This window comes from Bos indicus, chromosome 9 (assembly GCF_029378745.1).
Source record: "Bos indicus isolate NIAB-ARS_2022 breed Sahiwal x Tharparkar chromosome 9, NIAB-ARS_B.indTharparkar_mat_pri_1.0, whole genome shotgun sequence".
NCBI classification, from domain to species: domain Eukaryota; kingdom Metazoa; phylum Chordata; class Mammalia; order Artiodactyla; family Bovidae; genus Bos; species Bos indicus.
The window spans coordinates 38,851,840-38,870,645 of record NC_091768.1 but is presented as its reverse complement, the minus strand read 5'-3'; the positions used below and the strand labels follow the sequence as shown (position 1 = coordinate 38,870,645).

The window sequence follows — 18,806 nt, the reverse complement described above, 5'->3', positions numbered from 1 at the left end:
CTGACCCCTGGAAATTATATTACCCCCACTACAGGCTTCCCTGATAGCTCAGTGGTAAAGAATCTGCCTCCAGTGCAGGAGACGTGGGTTTGATCCCTGGATTGGGAAGATCCCCTGGAGAAATGTATAGCAACGTACTCCAGTATTCTTGCCTGGAGAATCCAATGAACAGAAGAGCCTGGAGGGATACAGTCCATTGGGTCACAAATTTTTCTCTTTTCAACTGGCTGTGTAGGAATCATACATGACTTTAAAGCTTATTTTCTAATGCAGTCTTGAATTTTGAACCATTAACTGTTTAGAAAGAGATCTTTTTTTTTTTTTTTTCACAAGACAATTGGCCTCACAATAAGAATCTAGGATTTTTTTTTTTTTATCATTTCTTTTGGGACTTATTAAAACAAAAGACAGACTGAAAAATGGAGTAACTTCTATGTGCATTCTGCATTTACACATGAATACAGAAGCTACTCCATTTTTCAGTAACTCACTGAGAAAAAGAAATTCACTGAGAGAAAGGAAACAACTCTAAAGCAGGAGGTAACTTTTTAATTTACTTTTCTTTCTCAAGGATGATTTTAGTTGAGGTGGCCTACCAAAGAGACAGTAGTATTTTGGCCATATTTGAGGGACTGAAGGCAGCTATCTAAGCCCTGCAAACAGCTGGGATAACAGTAGAGGAATTCTTAGTCTCACTGGAACTACAGATATAACAGGGGCCTCTCTCAAGGCAGACGCCAAAACACTTTAATCATGCTGGACAAAGGCCATGTAGGGTACATGAAAATCAAACCTCTCTCCCCAGAACTTTGAGAGTAGTTATGACCAAAGAGATGCTAATCACATTCATTTAAATAGGTTTAAATTACTAAGTAAGATGACTCAATTTTATCAGCTTTTTATTTTAAAAAGTGCATTTTTGTTTTTCTGACATAAAAACAAAATTCAGTCAGTCAGTTCAGTCACTCAGTTGTGTCCGACTCTGCAACCCCATGGACTACAGCACACCAGGCTTCACTGTCCATCACCAGCTCCCAGAGTTTACCCAAACTCATGTCCATTGAGTCGGTGATGCCATCCAACCATCTCATCCTCTGTCGTCCCCTTCTCCTCCCGCCTTCAATCTTTCCCCGAAAATTACACATTCTTTAAAATTCACTTGAGGGTGGGTTTCACTTTTAGAAGACACACCTTATATATTTAAACCAGTGATTTATGGAAACTATACTCAGAAGTATATTCCTCAATAATTCTATAAGATTCTGTGGGAAAAAAAAAAGTTTAACGTTTCCCTTGTGTTCTTACTGCTCCTCCCTTCAGACTTGCTTTACTTGCCCAGATGACTTCATTCTAAGAATTATCTATTTGTTTGTCTGCTTGAAACTGTACTTTTGAGGATAGGGAGTGATCATGCTATCTCCATATAATGCTATTAACAAGCATGATTTCCACAGATAAAACCCATTGCTGGAGAAGAGAAACATGATTTCTGGCGTATACAATAAAGTTTTTAACTTTTCTACCTACCAACGTAGCTTTCACTGGGTCTCATTACCCCTCAATTTGGTCCTGTGGCATTCAATACCTTAAGAAGGCATACTAGGTACAGGCTCTAGGCTTCATACATGAAGAATTCAGACCGAAGGCTACATTCCAGGAGGAAAAAGATATTAGATGGCTACTGTACAAATAACTATGCCTCCAGCCAGACTGGGAGTCAAGGAAGACCTCTCTAGAAAGTAACATTGCTTTTTTACAACTTACTCATAAAACTTTTAAAAAGGAGATGACACAAATATACTCTCTCAACAGTCAAATTCATAGAATTGGAAGTGTATCAGTAGATGTCAGAGGGATGGAGGTGAGGTGGGGAGAGAGGATGGGGAGTTAGTGTTTAATGGGAACAGAGTTCATTTTAGGAAGGTGAAAAATTTGGGAGCGGATGATGGTGAGAGTTGTACTTAGTGCCATTGAACTATATAGTTAAACATGGTTAAAATAGTAATGTTTTATATTATGTGATTTTTATCACAATAGAAAATATTAAAAGATACATTGAACACTATATCAATTCCAAGGTAAGATGGGGCATGGGAAAGAGAAGGCTTTGGACTGGATAAGTACGACTAGAATCCTTGCTACTACTATGGTGCCTTAAGCAACTCATGGTAAGGGACATGGTCACCTCACAATATTGCTGTAATGGTGAAGTGCGGCATACATAAAAAGCACTCAGTATGTAGCGGAAATCCAGTAAACTACAAACAATAATAATAGAATGTATGCTGATGTATCTCTGAACTTTGACATGTCAAAACAAAGCTAATTTTCCTTTCCTAGTTCTATCCTTACAAAAATGTTCAACTAAAAGAGAAAACTCAAAAATCCATTAGGAAACAAAGACATTCTGACATCAGTGAATTTTCTTCACTTGGGTTGGCTAACAGGTATCATTTACTTAAACAATGGAGCTACACCCTGTACTAGATTCTTCCTGGCAGGTATATAAACACAGGCAAAAAGATTATTTGGCATATCTGTATCAGTAGCCTTCCTGGAGCATTAGAAAAAGATTCTGGAATTGAAGCTTTTGAATCAGAGCTTTTAAAATAGTGAACTCCCCTCTGGTGGTTAAGTGTTTTTCAGGTCACTAACTACTTGACTGGGAGGGTGTGGGCAGAACCCTTCAGAGGAGCCCAAACTCACTTGGCTCAAGAAGCATTTCCCAGCCCAGGTTTCGCTTCTTTCAGTCTAAATTCCCTCAGTGCTAACAAACATCCAACGCCCAAAACAGGGTCAGTTACACAGTTCATCCCACTGTTAGACACACCTTGCTGTCAGTACAATCGATCAGGCTCCACCTGCAAGGAGCTCCCAGCCCATGGCCAGCCTTATTAAGTCTTCTTTAGATTGTGGCCAACAACCACTTTGGAGAAGGCAATGGCACCCCACTCCAGTACTTTTGCCTGGAGAATCCCATGGATGGATGAGCCTGGTGGGCTGCAGTCCATGGGGTCGCTGAGAGTCAGACACGACTGAGTGACTTCACTTTCACTTTTCACTTTCATGCATTGGAGAAGGAAATGGCAACCCACTCCAGTGTTCTTGCCTGGAGAATCCCAGGGACGGGGGAGCCTGGTGGGCTGTCGTCTATGGGGTCGCACAGAGTCGGGCACGACTGAAGCGACTTAGCAGCAGCAGCAGCAGCAGCAGCAACCACTTTTCCTTTCTGATACAAGGCTCAAGTTAGGAAACAACAATAAAAAATACGTTTCGTGTTTTTAAGTTAAAAAATGAAGAATTCTACTTGGTCCTGGAAAAGGAATTTTCTCTCTACTGATGAGAAAAATGAGGCTCAGAAAGGAAAAGAGATTTGCCTAAGATCTTAGAGCATGTGAACAGTAGAGCTGAAGCAAGAATTTAATTCATTCCACTTGGGGCTCCCCACTCCATTTGCTAAGTAAGCCCTCTGGTCTGCCTGTGGGCTTGCACAGACAGATGCACCCCATCCATGAGCTGGATCTCCTGGCCTTGTGCTTGTGGTTGTGGGATTCACTGTGGCCTGGGCCGCATGAGGCCAGGCAGGCTCTGTAGCCTGGAGCATCACCAGGCACTTCTTGGATCCTCTCCCCGCCCTCATCTCTGCTGGGTGTTCTGCTGGTCCATGCTATACCACCCTGGGGTGGCTCCTGACACCCAGAGACTCTGGCTGCTGGAGGTCTGGCCTGGCCCAGGAGGGCCACAGGGTTCACCCCCATAGGGATGTCCCTCCTGACTTCTGGCCTCCACAGTCAAGATCTAACCCATGGGGTTTCTACAAAGGCTCCTTTCTACTGGCCCTGACTAGAGCCTTTTTACTTCCTTGAGTCCCTTGGTTTGTATGAGCTAAAAAGGCCAGGTTGAAAGGAGATCACAGATCATTCTGCAGAAGCTGGGGAGTTTGCATGGGGTCAAAGACCAGGGGTTGCTCATAACTGTTCTCAAACAAGGCTTCAAGAGAGTTGTATTTCCTTGACTTGAAAATAAAAGTGCACTGTCTGCAGACAGAATGGCTCTAGTTTAGGAGAAGAACCTCTTTTGCACATAAATTCAAAATAAGAAATAACATCCACGTCATTCTAGAATGATCAGATGGCAGTCCCTGACTGACCAGGGATCCAATAAAAGATTACACTAGAGGCCATGGGACTGGTCAGTGAAGTCTGGGGCACTGAAGGATCCTATAGCTGGCTGGTGAGACCTGTGTAAGTCCAGCCTTTTCTGGGAACCCAAGGGGCCTGGGAGGCAAGGGAAGCACAGGCAGAGAAGACTCACCCAGTCTGCAGAAAGAATGAACACGTGGTTCCTTCACACGCCCCCTCCCTCCAGCAGCTTCTCTGGATGCCCAGCCCTCACCTGGAGCTTCCAGAACCCTTTTTGCACAGCTCTATCAGACTGTGCGATAATTATCTCTGTATTGTCTTTCACATTCATTTTTGTCTCAGCAGAGTCCAGCAAGGTGTCCAGCATCCAATGGGCACCAAAAAAATGTTAAGCGAATGAAAGCACACAGTCACACAGTGACTGCAATTTGAAGGTACAACTAGGGCAACGGTAAACAGCAGCCATCTGACAGTAGAGGAAAACCCAGCAATGAATGAACCCTCCCTTAACCAGTCTTAACCAGAAGCTGGAGGGCTGCTCACCCCCCACCAGCCCTTGAAGACTCAGCAGCCACAGGACAGCTGTTCTGTTCTATTTCTGGGCTGGGGAGACGTATCTTAGAGCTAAAACATATGTTCCCATAATTTTCAAAATTGAGTGTTACAAACAAGGAGAGAGGGGCAAGTAGCAGGTTGACCTAAGTAAGTTAAGGCTTTCTATATCATACACCAGCTCCACCTCCAATTCAACCTCATTCTCAGAAATCCACGGGCTCAAAGTCAAATTCCAAGTTCAACGTGGACCTAATCCTGGTGGACACCCCTTTCTAATTTACAAGGCACGTGCTTTTAGTGCAAAACTTGCCAACTTACTTTTTCCACGTCTAGATCAGCATCCTCCTTCTTCAAAAAACTGTAGAAGAAAAAAAAAAATTACAAGGGAACTGAGCATTCTTCACCTGTTAACCACCCACAAAGCACTACCATAGAATTTTCACTTGCTGCAGACAATCGATTTGCCCACAATTTTTTTTCTTGTTCACACAATTGTTGTGAAGTCACAGTTGCCACAAACACCTGCCTGCAACTGCAAAGACCTGGGCCTGTACAACCAAAGGAAGCCAGCACGAGATCTTAAGTTTCCAGAACCAGGAAAAATAGAGATGGAGATCTTGAGTATGCACATGCATGTGCGCGCGCACACACACACACACACACACACACACACACACACACTCCTTTTGCAGAATGCCTATAAGTCATCCATAGCTGGGACATGTTAAAAATGTGTCCCCAAGGTCTTGTTCAACATACCTCTTGGCTTAAATCTTTCCTTAGTCCCCAGACCCTATCTGCCCCACTTCCTGTCTGACTGTGGGCAAGCCTCACTGTCGAAGCAGGCTTCTTGGCATGGGCCTGCGTTCCCATCAGCTTGGGAGACCCTCTCCAAGAGGCTTTGCCAACCCAGCAGCCTGCACAACTTGTGCATGGAAACCTAGTCCCGAGATCACCTTAGAACCTTGTGTTAAGCCCTGGGTTCAGCTGATGCTGACTGATGGCACCCATGCCCACTTCACATGAATCTTTAAAATGCCAGGATCAGGACCTCCAGATTTCTCATGTTCTCTGTCTGCTGCTGCTTAGTCGCTCAGTCGTGTCTGATTCTTTGTGACCCCATGGACTGCAGCCCACCAGGCTCCTCTGTCCATGGGGATGCTCCAGGCAAGAATAGTGGAGTGGGTAGCCTATCCCTTCTCCAGGGGATCTTTCCGACCCAGGAATCAAACTGGGGTCTCCTGCATTGCAGGTGAATTCTTTACCAGTACTCTGCCTACAACCTGCCAATACTGTGTTCCAATACCTCATTTATTCTTTGTGATTCTAGCTGCTTGAACAAAGCTTCTGTTTTAATAAGGTGCCTAAAAAGAACAATAAAAACAGTTGAGTGGAATTATGTTGACAACAATATGTCAGGGTAGAAAGTAAAAGGTTTGAAAAATCTGCAGGAAAAAAAAGCAGAAACAATTTTTCCTATCTTAGTAGAGACTCAAACTTGCTTTTAGTATGATTCTTAGCATCTTTCTTTCTGGCCCACGGTTTAAAATACCCCCATCATAAATTATCAACCTCATCAAAACCATCCCCCCTTCATACACACACAAGAGAATTTTTACACTATTTGGAAGACTATATAATTAACAGTCACATCTTTGTTTTGTTTAATCAAAGATGACTCAGAATGAAGGGAAGAAAAAAATGACCATGGGGAAGAGAATTAGAAACTGATATATTGTCTTCTGCAGATGGGCATTCAAATCATGAACTCACTGCAGACATGCAAGAGAAGCAGCACAGAGGCTGGAGGGAGAGAATGGGCTAATGAGTTTGCCACAGTCCGTGCCTGGGCAACCCACAGCCCCATCTCTTCCTGGCTTCTGAGACACACTGTCTTATCCTACCAAACGCCACTAGGCAATACATGCCTTCTCTTCTGGCTCCCCCACTGGGGGTCTAGACAGTGTTGAGCTATTAAAGAAAAAAGAAAAAGGAATTCTCTCTTTCTAGACATTTCAACTGGCCTCTCTATAACCTGCAAAGAGTCAGTCAGTACTATAAGAACTTTTCACCAAAGGAAACATCTATCTATACAGAGAAGACTGACGTCCATTCTTAAATACTTACAAAGAGGTTTAGGAAGGCTGTCATTCTGATATATGGACTTCCCAGGTGGTGCTGGGGGTAAAGAACTTGCCTGCTAAAGCAGGAGACCTAAGAGACAAGCGTTTGATCCCTGGGTTGGGAAGACCCCCTGCAGAAGGGAATGGCTACCCACTCCAATATTCTTGCCTGGAGAATCTCATGGACAGAGGAGCCTGGTGGGCTACAGTCCATGGGGTCGAAAAGAGTTGGACACAACTGAAGCGACTCAGCAGCAACAGCAGCAGCATTCTGATTTATAAAGTAGAATGTTCTAATTTGCCAGATGAGGGCTGCCTTCATCTGCCACAGAAAGAGCAGGTGGAGAATCATTACCCTCATCCAAAGCAGTGAGAAAACTTGGCCTCTCCCATGTACACAGCACAATAGCAACCTCAGAGGGTACCAAATTCAGCAACATGCTCTGAAAGAATGAGCCTTCACTCCATGGCTCTTTAACAATCAGTACTAAAAGGAAAACTGAAAACCCACTTGCAGCTGCTGGCTCACTACTACACAAAGAATCTTATCCATACGTACATACATGCAGCATCATCCAATTTCTTTTTCAGGCTTACTAAACAGACGGAGTTAATTAACAAAGACAATACATATATGCACCATCCCGAAGCCAGAAACCAGAAGGATGTCACAGCGTCAACTTCAAAGACTCACAGCAAGCACACACGGCCTGAGATATTTTTAGGCACCAGCTCCATTGTTTCAAAGAGAATACGGGTGGATGAAATAGAATTGCCTGAAAGTAAAATTCATATGACAACCCATCTTGAATGAAGAGTAGCTTTAGCTTTTTAAAAACCAGTTATACCATTCTTAAATAAAGGCTGTTTCTGAAAAGTACAGAACAAATAAATTTTGGTCATCAAATACTTAGATGAAATAGAGGTAGTATTTTATTTCAATGACTCCTATATTTTAAAAGGGCTTCCCTGGTAACTCAGATGGTAAAAAATCTGCCTGCAATGCCAGAGACTCGGGTTCAATCCCTGGGTAGGGAAGATCCCCTGGAGAAGGAAATGGCAACCCATCCAATATTCTTGCCTGGGGAATTACATGGACAGGGGAGTCTGGCGGGCTATAGTCCAGGGAGTTGCAGAGTCGGACATGACTGAGCAACTAACACTTTCACGTTAAAAAAACTGACCAATTATTCACCTTTTGGCTTATTCACTCAATCGTGTCTGACTCTTTTTATTTTTTGCAACCCCATGGGCTGTAGCCTGCTAGGCTCCTCTGTCCATGGAATTCTCCAGGCAAGAATATTGGACTGGGTTGCCATTCCCTTCTTTAGGGGATCTTCCTGACCCAGGGATCGAACCCAGGTCTCCAGCATTGCAGGCAGATTCTTTACCATCTGAGCCTCCAGGGAAGCCCAAATAGTTGACTATTTCCATATAAAAGCCCCCAATTGTGGGTTTCTGGGCATTAGGGCATGGTCCATGCTTTTGTTCTTCCTGCTGAAGTAGTACTGATACTTTGTTCGAAAACATGACTGAAGTGATCCAGATTCCCCCAGTGGAAAAGGCAGATCCATCAGATCAGATCAGATCAGATCAGTCACTCAGTCGTGTCCGACTCTTTGCGACCCCATGAATCGCAGCACGCCAGGCCTCCCTGTCCATCACCAACTCCTGGAGTTCACTCAGACTCATGTCCATCGAGTCAGTGATGCCATCCAGCCATCTCATCCTCTGTCGTCCCCTTCTCCTCCTGCCCCCAATCCCTCCCAGCATCAGAGTCTTTTCCAATGAGTCAACTCTTCGCATGAGGTGGCCAAAGTACTGGAGTTTCAGCTTTAGCATCATTCCTTCCAAAGAAATCCCAGGGCTGATCTCCTTCAGAATGGACTGGTTGGATCTCCTTGTAGTCCAAGGCACTCTCAAGAGTCTTCTCCAACACCACAGTTCAAAAGCATCAATTCTTCGGTGCTCAGCCTTCTTCACAGTCCAACTCTCACATCCATACATGACCACAGGAAAAACCATAGCCTTGACTAGACAAACCTTTGTTGGCAAAGTAATCCATAAACGCTGCAAATGTGTGATCAACTGTAGGAAGGGAAGCTGAAGGATGAGGCCTGGACCCAAAATGAATCCTCCCCACTCTCTAGATCAGCTCAAGTCCTCCATCATTGGGGGAATACACAAAGATTTTTCTTTTTAGAGGAAACTCCAAAAATAATACTGAGAAGCCCTCAACTTCAAGCTCCTTCTTGATACAGCCACCCCCACCCCACCCCTCCTGCTCTCCTATTTCAGATGCCAGGGGACCTCTCCCATGGGCACCTACCATATACCCTGTGAGAGGACAGTGCCAGCAGAGGAATACCCTGACCTGGCAAAGGGACACTGGCCGCATGTTTGGAGAATGGCAAGAGGCTTGACGGTGCACAGGCCATGGGGTGGGTGCAGATGGTGGGAGGCTAGAGGGAGAAAGGTGGGAAGCTAAGGCAGAGGCCAGGTGGTGAGAGACAGTGTACACCAGTTTAGAAGTCGGGCAGTGAGGGGCACACATCTGCACCCACCAGTATATTTTCAACCCACCTCTCTCTTAGGAAAGGGTAGAAAAACAGATAGAAGCCCCAGCATATTCCTGGCCCTGGACTAAGGATCCTCATTCCAGTCTCACTCACTCTGCTGGGTAAGTAGCATCCTCTCCTGATTGGCCGTCAGGGCCCAGGACAGAACCACCTTTCCGCACCTGTTCCCCTCTAGCCCTACTTCTATGAAGAACTGGATTTCCTCTCCTCCATGTGCCTATAGCACTTCAGGTAGGACTGGTCCCTGCCTCTCAATGGAACACCAGCTTGTCTGCGGCCAGAATGGCAGTGAGTAAGTACCGTGCCGGCAACACAAAGGGGACCTGTGCCATCTCTGTGGATGGAGGTGTGAAGGGTGGAGAGGGGCAGGGTGACTAATGAAGAACTGAACACAGAAATGAAGGAAATGAAACTGCACTGAATCAGGCCGACCTGCCACCTCCTGCACGTAGGAGCGCGGAGGGTGCTGGGGAAGGAAGGGGGTTATAAATCCAGGGTGCGCCCACATGCCACATACACCCATGTACCCAGAAGATGACCTGTTTTTTCAATTTAGTCCCATGTCTTTAGCTATAAATAAGTGACAAAGATCCATTCTGAAGATTCGGCTGTTACTTTTAATGTTACCCAGTGTTTCCTTTTTACTTGAAAAATGTGACCGAGAAACCAAGATTCAATACATTAGAATCATAATCATGTCTTGACTAAGATACAATGTAAGGAAGGGCCATGATGTAGCCAAGATTTAAATTGTGGCTTGGGCTTTTGTTTGATTATTTTAAGAAATGGAAGATTGAGAGAGAAATGAGGTATACTTTTCTCTTGCCACAGAATCTCCTCTATTCCCAATTCAACCCTTTTCACTACTTGCAAAAGACTTAAAATATTTATTGACCTGCCAAAAAACATCTGCACGTTACTAGACACGTCTCCACATATTCACGTCTGAATGGCTTCTTTCTGCTCCAACGATCACAGCTCTATTCAATCAGAACTCAAGTGAGAACTCAGAGCTGTACGTGGTGTGATGTCAGTGGCCACCAAGGATAAAATGGCCATTTGATAGCAGCTTCCATATCAAGCGTGTCAACAGGGGCACTGTTCCTTCGGTTATTCTTAACTTAGGATCCAAGGCACAAAAAGACCAGGCAGGGCCAGACTCTGCCACAATTCCAAAGAAAGCTGAGACACATACAGAGTGCACACAGAAGCGCCTCAATGTTCTCTGGCGAGGGGGCAGTCCCTGGCTCCCTGCCTGCAACCCAGGAACAGGCCCACTCTCACAGTGGGCGCCCGGGACCTCCACAGCTGCACGCAGACATGCAGGGCACCCTGCTCTGCTGTGCAGCCCCCAGCTGGGGCTGGCCCCAGGACGGGACCCTGCTCAGACAAGGCCTTTCGTTGTGGGGTATTCCTCATTACCCCGTTTTCCCTGGAAAAAAAAATTTTCCCCTGCCTCTGGCCATTACTTTTAGTCCCAGAGAAGCTCATTCTCCTCCTGTGTCTTCCTGTACACATGAACCTTCTAAGAAGGTTCGAGGCGGTGGCACCTGCAACTCTTCTCCCATCCTACCCACCCCTAGAAAAGGCATAGTGATGAGTACATGTTAAAAGTGGTGAGGGGCATAGGGCAGTGAAGAGCTTGGGGACAAATGGATGCCACCCTCAAGGGTGTCTTCAGCTCCCTGAAATCAAGGGGACCCAGAAGGAATTCAAAGGAAAAGGTGAGTCTGGGAGAGGACAGCAAAAGTGGCTGGGGACACCTTTGAGCCTCCTACATTGAGAAGATGTCATGGGCCTTGGCCGATGTCAGACACACTTTGGGCTACTACCCCCTTCTTATTTCTTTTATATAAATATTCATGTACCTCAATGAAAACTCTAGAAACTCTGGAACCACTGTTATGACATTGGAGCCTTCCCCCTCTTGCCTATGCACACAGAAATGTTAACACTAGTGGAGCACTGCCATCTTGCCCATCACAACCAACAGCACATACAACCTTCGGAGAGAAACAGAAGGGGAAAGTCCCTCAAATATGAACAATGTGCCTAGTACAATTAACCACAGGCTCTATTGCAAGCAGTAAGGTGCAAAGCATAGACTCCGCTTCCTAATGATCCCTCTCACCACTAACTATGAATTACACTCCAACACACAGAATTTTGGTACACAGCCAGGGAGGAAGCAGTTGGCTTGGAAACCAAGTTCTGCTCCTAGCTCTGCTATTTATTTGCTTTGTGATTGGGCAAAGCGAGAGGGTACAGCAACAGTCACATATTAAACAACCCACAGCAGCCAGGCAGGTAAAAGGAATGAATGGAGCATGTGAGACGGGGCTGGGGTGAGCGGAAGAACCCTGCTCCATTCCAAGAGGACAGCTGCAATGCTGCCTGGGCAGGCTGTTGTCAGGACGGAAGGCAGGCTTGGCTAGACCTCCCTGTTTTTTTTTTCCAAGAGAAGCTGGAAATCTCAGTTTTTATATAAAAGTGCTCAATTTTTAAATGTTGGTTTGAATTTTTTAAATGCACCATGTGGTCCAACAAAAGACAAATGAGGGTGTCATCCCTCGTCCATCCCAGAGACTGGTTTGCTATCTTTCTAAGTCACGAGAGCGTTCCCTTGGCTTCTTTTTTTCTGTTAAATAGGAAGCTGTCTGCTATCTGCCCACCATTTGGGGTTTACGTAAGAGCATTTTGTTATCATATAACAAAAAATCCAAGTACATTCAGGTGCGCAGAGCAGGGTAACCCAAACCCTTACTTTTTTAAAACTAGGTTTACACAAAGGCTCACACATGGGGCTTGATGCTTTGTGGAATTATTTGAAATGTATACTTATAAGCCCTGAAGCTCAAATGATAAAGAGTCTGCCTGCAATGCAGGAGACCCAGGTTTGATTCCTGGGTTGGGAAGATACCTTGGCGAAGGAAACGGCAACCCACTCCAGTGTTCTTGCCTGGAAAATCCCATGGATGGAGGAGCCTGGTGGGCTACAGTCCATGGGGTTGCAAAGTGTCAGACATAACTGGGCAACTAACAGTCAGTCATATTTACATTCACATGTTAGCTTCTGAAAAATCCAAGAGCTAAATTGTAATAACCTTAGAGGATGAGAGGTGAGTAACTGGAGCAAGTGGTGGGGTAAAATCTTGCTTGGAATGATTTTGACTCTTTTTTTTAACAGATGCTATGTGGAGACAGGTAGTGGGGACAGCCCTCCACAGTGGCTCTGTCATTAAGGGCAGCAGAGATGTAAGGTGGCTACCACAGGAGAACTCGAGGTGAAGATGAAGTTTCACCATTTAAAAATGGGTGAAATTACAAACGTTGTATGTTAATGGAACGAACATGTTAAAGCAAACAGACAAGCAAGCAAAAAACAAAAACAAAAAACAAAAAAACCCCCAAGTACTAAATAAAGAAACTGTGTCAGCAGAATACTAGATAATGTTGGGTACAGTAAACACTTTACTACTAAGAGTTAAGAAACCAGGATCTACTTACACAGGTTTTCCTAAACAAGAAGTCAGAAAAAAAAATCTTTACTACAACACACATTGTCCCACATTTTACACTGTGCCATTTCTGTATTTGTCCTTTTTAGCCTACTTCTAGCAGAGTCTCTCTCTCTCTGCTAAAATACATTAGTTGCCATGGAAACGATGTCATAGTGTGTAAAACCATTTACTGTCCTTGGAAAGGCATTCATGATGAAACTGAACGGCAGCATGTTTTAAAAAGAGATCCAACAGAAAGCAGTCATGTAAGAACACAGATCTCAAAACCGTGATTTCAAAGTACTCCTCCACCACCACCATCACGTGGCCCCATTTTCCCCAAATCAATCAGAAAAGCACCTTTCCTTGCCACATACACCAAGTATACGCCAAACAAAATTCCTGGCCTAATGCTGGAGGAAACAATAGACGCACTAGAATTCACACTTTTCTCCCTGGGTTGGGGCGGGGGCGGGGAGGGATGGGAGACTGAGAATCAGAACGGTTTGTAGGCATCATAACACCTCTGATGGTGGAGAAGGAGGATGTAGTCCTGTTACATTCTGCTGTCCAACTCTTATCAGAGATAGAAATAGTATTTAGGACGTAGAGATTTAGACTTGCATTCCTTATCCCCATGGATTAGCAAGATACTTCTGTTTTCCTTTCATCGACTCAAATCATATTCACTCCTTCGAGAAAGTGTATTGAGTGGCTCTCATGAACCACCCTGGCAAAGAGAATAGACAGGCAAGGTATGCGGCACCTGGAAACTTAAAATCTACAGGGCCAGCTGGGTGGGTGGATGCATAAGAGGCTCCCTGGGCTACGGTGAAGAGTTCAACTATTCCAGCTCAAGAGGACAATACTGAGGGGTGTTACCCAGCAATGTGTTCTCACAAGGACTTTTTAAAAAGCTCACTCAGCAGTGGGATTGGAAGCTAGCAATATAGGAGGGCAGAGCGGCAGGCTTATCAGAACAGTCTGGCCAAAGGAGGACTGTATGAAACAGACAGACAAATGTGATCTCTGACTAGGGTGACTTGAGGTGGTTTAGTCGCTCATTCGTGTCCAACTCTTTGCGACCCCATGGACTGTAGCCCACCAGGCTCCTCTGTTCATGGGATTTCCCAGGCAAGAATACTGGAGTGGGTTGCCATATCCTTCTCCAGGGGATCTTCCTGACCCAGGGATTGAACCCAGGTCTCCTGCATTGTAGGTGGTCTCCTGCATTGCAGGCAGACTCTTTACTGACTAAACCACCAGGAAGCCTGGGTGACCTTAGGTCGTGGCTTATCTGTGAAAGCACTAGATTATACCCATTGCCCCTGCAGCCCATCAGATGAAGGTTTGTCCAGATGTTTCATGTGTTTAAACCAAGGACTGTTATTAAGAGTTGCAATAAAAGGCACCAAGATTGGGTTTGGTAACTTCCACTTTGGTGGCGCAGTGGTAAAGAATCCACCTGCCAGGGCAGGAGACCCAAGAGATGCAGGTTCGATCCTTGGGTCAGGAAGATCCCCTGAACTAGGAAATGGCAACTCACTCCAGCATTCTTGCCTGGAAAATCCCATGGACAGAAGAGCCTGGCAGGCCGCAATCCATGGGGTGGCAAAGAATCAGATGTGACTGAGCACGCAGCCTCCACTTTGCTCTTCCAGATTCGGCCATGGTCTTGCCTATTAGTGATGAGACAATTTCATGGGGAAGAGAATTTTCATCCTACCATGTAATTAAGTCGGAATGGTAACCAATGACAATCCATCTGTTTTCCTGTTCTTTTCCAGTCTTGGCTGCAGTAAATACCTCTCTTTCAAGGAAAACAGGTAGGATGCTCACCAATAAAATAAAGAGCACTTGGACATGAGCAGCCAGAGCAGCTAACACCTTGCATTCTCCCCTGGTAGACCCCTCCACACACCGGATGCACTGACCAGCTGTGCTAACCCACACTGCGGCCAGAGATGCACAAAACACTGGTCAGAAGCGTCCATGGGAAACAGAAAATTACAGGTTAGGTGTACGTGAAATATTTGCAGGAAACAGACCTTTTCAAAAATGATGTGAATGTGCTCATGACAGTGTTTTTGTCATTTATTGATACTCTATTTTACTTTGCAATATCCCCTTTAGCAACAATGAGCTGAAAAAGAAAAAAAAACAAATTAAATGAAAAATTACATTTTTGCCTTTTTAAGAAAGTTGATGATGAATGTGAGCTCGCACAAAATGTTCTCTGATATTATCTAGCATGGGAGTCTCACTGATATTATTCACTCTGTAAGTCTGTGTATACTAATACAATATACTGATGCTAAGGAAGCATCAGTAGCTACCGCAAATGTTAACATAACAGTTATTGTAATAAGACTGTGACCAAGGATGACAATTTAACACAGATAGCTATGGAAGGCTCACTGACAGCACTCTAGGAAGCATGACTTTTCCTCTGGATCAAATGACTGCTATTCTATGTTGATTCTGCTTATTTCTGAGTTCAGTTTTTTTTGGTGCACATTGGAAAAGTGAAGTGATACCTTTAATTTATTGGCTTCATTAGCAGAAGAAAAAAACATACAAATGATTCCAGTTGTAAGTTAGTATTAACAGGTGTTTTAAACAGAAAAATCCATTAATTTCGATTATGGTTTTATTTTTTTCCCCCATCTATTTCCTGGGATCAAAATAAAGCTTGTGAAAGTTCATTCTGTCACAGGTGGAATATCTCATGCTAGTGTGAATACAACTGTTAATTGGTCAAAAGTTTAAAACAAGATGAAGTTGTTTTTGCAGAATACAAATTTTGTGATGCTATAAATAACTGTCCTTACCAAATCAAGAAACCTATGGGCAGAAAGTTATATGATGTGGGTATGGCATACACCTAATTCATAACTGCATTCAACAAGTGGCTATATCCTAACAAGCTGCAATCGCCACATCTATGGATTCTCTTGCAAACAGAAAAACTGAACTATGAAATTTTTGTGATCAAGTGTTTTTGTGAATACAAAAAACACTGCGGCATTGTAAGTACACATCTTCTATTTTGCTGCCTGTCACCATCAACTAGGCTTTAGAAATGTTTGAGAAATGATTCTCTAAATCAACCTAAGTGTGTTGTGATGGTATGTGGATGAATGCTGTGAAGTTGGGGTGGGTTCTGTTCCAAAACAGTTGGAAATCTTTGCTCAAAGTAGAGATTGAAGTGCCAAAACATTTCAGATTTTAAAAAGCATTTAACCAAGTGCAGTTACTGAAAACAAGGCTTACAAATAGGAAGATGTTAAAATTTATCCCAACCAGAGCAAAGGAAGGCACTAACCACATTAGAGAATTCAGTGTCCAAGTTTTAATCCTAAAATAGGGTTACAGATGTTTTGGAGCATCTAAACTTGTGGCAATATTTTGATGATGTTCCTGGTTTTAATCAGATACATTTATATTCTGTACTACAACGGAGTGAAATTAGGAATGATCTATAATTTTGTGTCATCTAAATGTGACAAAGCATTTAAAAGTACCAAAGAGGAATTTATTTTCATGAGTTTTGCCTTATAACAAATATTTATTGATGATAAGAATCCTGAGCGGGGATAAAAGACTTGTGAAAATATTTGGGCTAAAATATGTACACATTTCAGTATGGGGGGGAAAACCCTATTTTGAGAAAAGCCTCCATTTAGCAGAATTTGCTCTGAGCTTATGTGTATCTGTAGAAAATGCTATTTTCTGTTAAAAATATTATGTATACGTAAATGCCAATTGAAGATAGCAACAGTTTCCAATATTAACCATAAAACACAACTTTAAAGGATACTGCCATGCCCTCCTCCAGGAAATCTTTCTGACACAGGGATCGAGCCCATGTCTCCCGCACTGGCAAGCATATTCTTTACCACTGTGCCACCTGCGAAGCCCCATGTACCAAGAATAGTCACTGTCTTATGTTCTTTTTGTTGTTTATATAAACGGTATACAAAGTTTTTTTTTTTTTTTCCTCTAACATCTGGGACATGTTTTTAATTTTTAAAAATTCTATTTTGAGATTTTGAAGGGAACTATTTCATAGGTCAAAAATATTATGGAAACGGTATCAGTTAATCAACATTTTTTTAAGTTCTATAATTTAAACGATTTTAGTGACTCCTGTCAAACAGTGGTTATAGTTCCCCATCTCTTGCTCCCTTGGCTACGCCTGACAGATGAGGGAAATGTGAGACGTATTTATATGTCACCATAATTTTCGAGTAGGAAAATACATAAGCAGCATCTTAACAGGCAACTTCCCACCTCACTCCGCCCCACCAAACATATGCTTTTTAAAGCAAGACTAAAGCTTTCCCTTCCAAAATTACTAGGCATTTCAAGAAACAGCAGGTTTTAAAACATCTTCTTAAATGCAGCATCATCCTCTTATGAATGTCAAAGAGAGATTAAAATGTATCTAAAAAGAGCTAACTGGTCCCCCCCACCTCATTTGAGTGTTCTGATAACTACTTATGAATTATACTTGGAAATGAATCCCTTTATAAACTCATGCTTTATTTAGTACATGAGGATTGAATAAAAATGAAGAGCTTCTCCCATTATAGTCAGTCAGAGAGTGTAATTTCCAGTATTCACCTTGATACCTTTAAGATATGAAGGATCACACCCAGTAAAAATGATCTTCTAGTCTCCAGCATCACAGCCGAGTTCATGAGAGAAAAGCCTGAAATTCTAATACTTTCCACTGACCTGACTCCATGGCAACCGAGGACCCTGAGAAGAAGTGCCACTAGTTAAACCATGGAAAGTCCCAATCTTCACTAAACTTTGGAATACCCGGTGGACAACTCTGATCGTCCTTGAGAGCACAGATCTTTCCACTTCTTGCCCAGAATGAACCAAGTACAGGTAGACTAAGCCACAATTTACACAAAGGGAAGAGTATACTACAAGAATACACGTAGGCAAATTTGCCACCATCACCATTGTCGCCATCATCACCACCATCATCCTGTTAAAACAGCTCAAATGCAATATGCAAGGTTTGCAATTTATAATCACTACCCAGCTGTGCACATTTTTCATAGCTGATTTCAACTTGATCATGACCACTGCATTTCTGCCTACCATAGGAAAAAAAAAAAAAAAAAACATCTTGCTACTGCAAGACAACTTGCTCTTCAGATTTAAAAATTTCGCTCCTTCAGGGCAATTAGTCAAATTGAGCTCATCTCAGATTGCCTCTCAGGGCTGTGTTCCTTCCCTCTCCCTCCTTCCCCAAGGGGCTGATTACAGACCCCCACATGATGGGGTGAGGACCTGGTCTCCACCCTGCCCTCCAAGCCCTCACTGGCCTCCTTGGGATGTCTCATCCCTTTGTTCTGCGAGCTGGCCTGGTTCTGCTGACGTGATTGGTGGAAATCTGCTGCCCCAATCCCAGCCAGTCCTCAGCAGTGGGACTGACCCAGTTTATTCTGTGCCCTCTTCGTCCTGACCCTGGGATGCCCCCGCCCAGCTCTCACAGCACCTCCACAGCTGTCCAAGGATTGTTGGGATTTCTCCTATGCCATGTATAAGCTTTGGGAAATAGAGGGAAGGGATATCAGCTCAGGGCTGTTTCTGCCTAAATGTGCCCCAGGGCAGGGTCCACTCCATTGTGGCTTCCTTCCAGAGTTCCAGGTAGGGGTGCAGGGTACACATGATCTCTCCCTGCAGATTCTCCTGGAGCAGGGGACATCGAGTCTCCTCCAAACCTCTGCCACCTCCATCCTCCAACCCAGGAAGGCATTTCCTCCCGCTGGCAGCCTCTCTATACAATACACGCCACCTCCTCTGAGACCCAGCTCCTCGGAATCCACAAATCATTTTCTGCTAACAAAGCCTGCCTCTCTTAAACGAAGGCCTGGGCTAACTCTG

The 18,806-nt window shown here is 44.0% G+C and overlaps 1 protein-coding gene across 4 annotated transcripts in view; it reads right to left on the bottom strand.

The window, feature by feature from the left end:
* Positions 1-18,806, bottom strand: part of FYN (FYN proto-oncogene, Src family tyrosine kinase) — a 213,035-nt gene that overhangs the window by 178,690 nt on the left and 15,539 nt on the right. For 3 of the 4 annotated variants that reach the window (XM_070795494.1, XM_019967194.2, XM_019967195.2), the window contains exon 2: positions 5,016-5,055. The exons of the other annotated variant lie outside the window; for it this stretch is intronic. The gene's annotated coding sequence lies outside the window, so the exon portion shown is untranslated. The remainder of the gene's footprint in view (positions 1-5,015; positions 5,056-18,806) is intronic. 4 annotated transcript variants of the gene reach the window in all.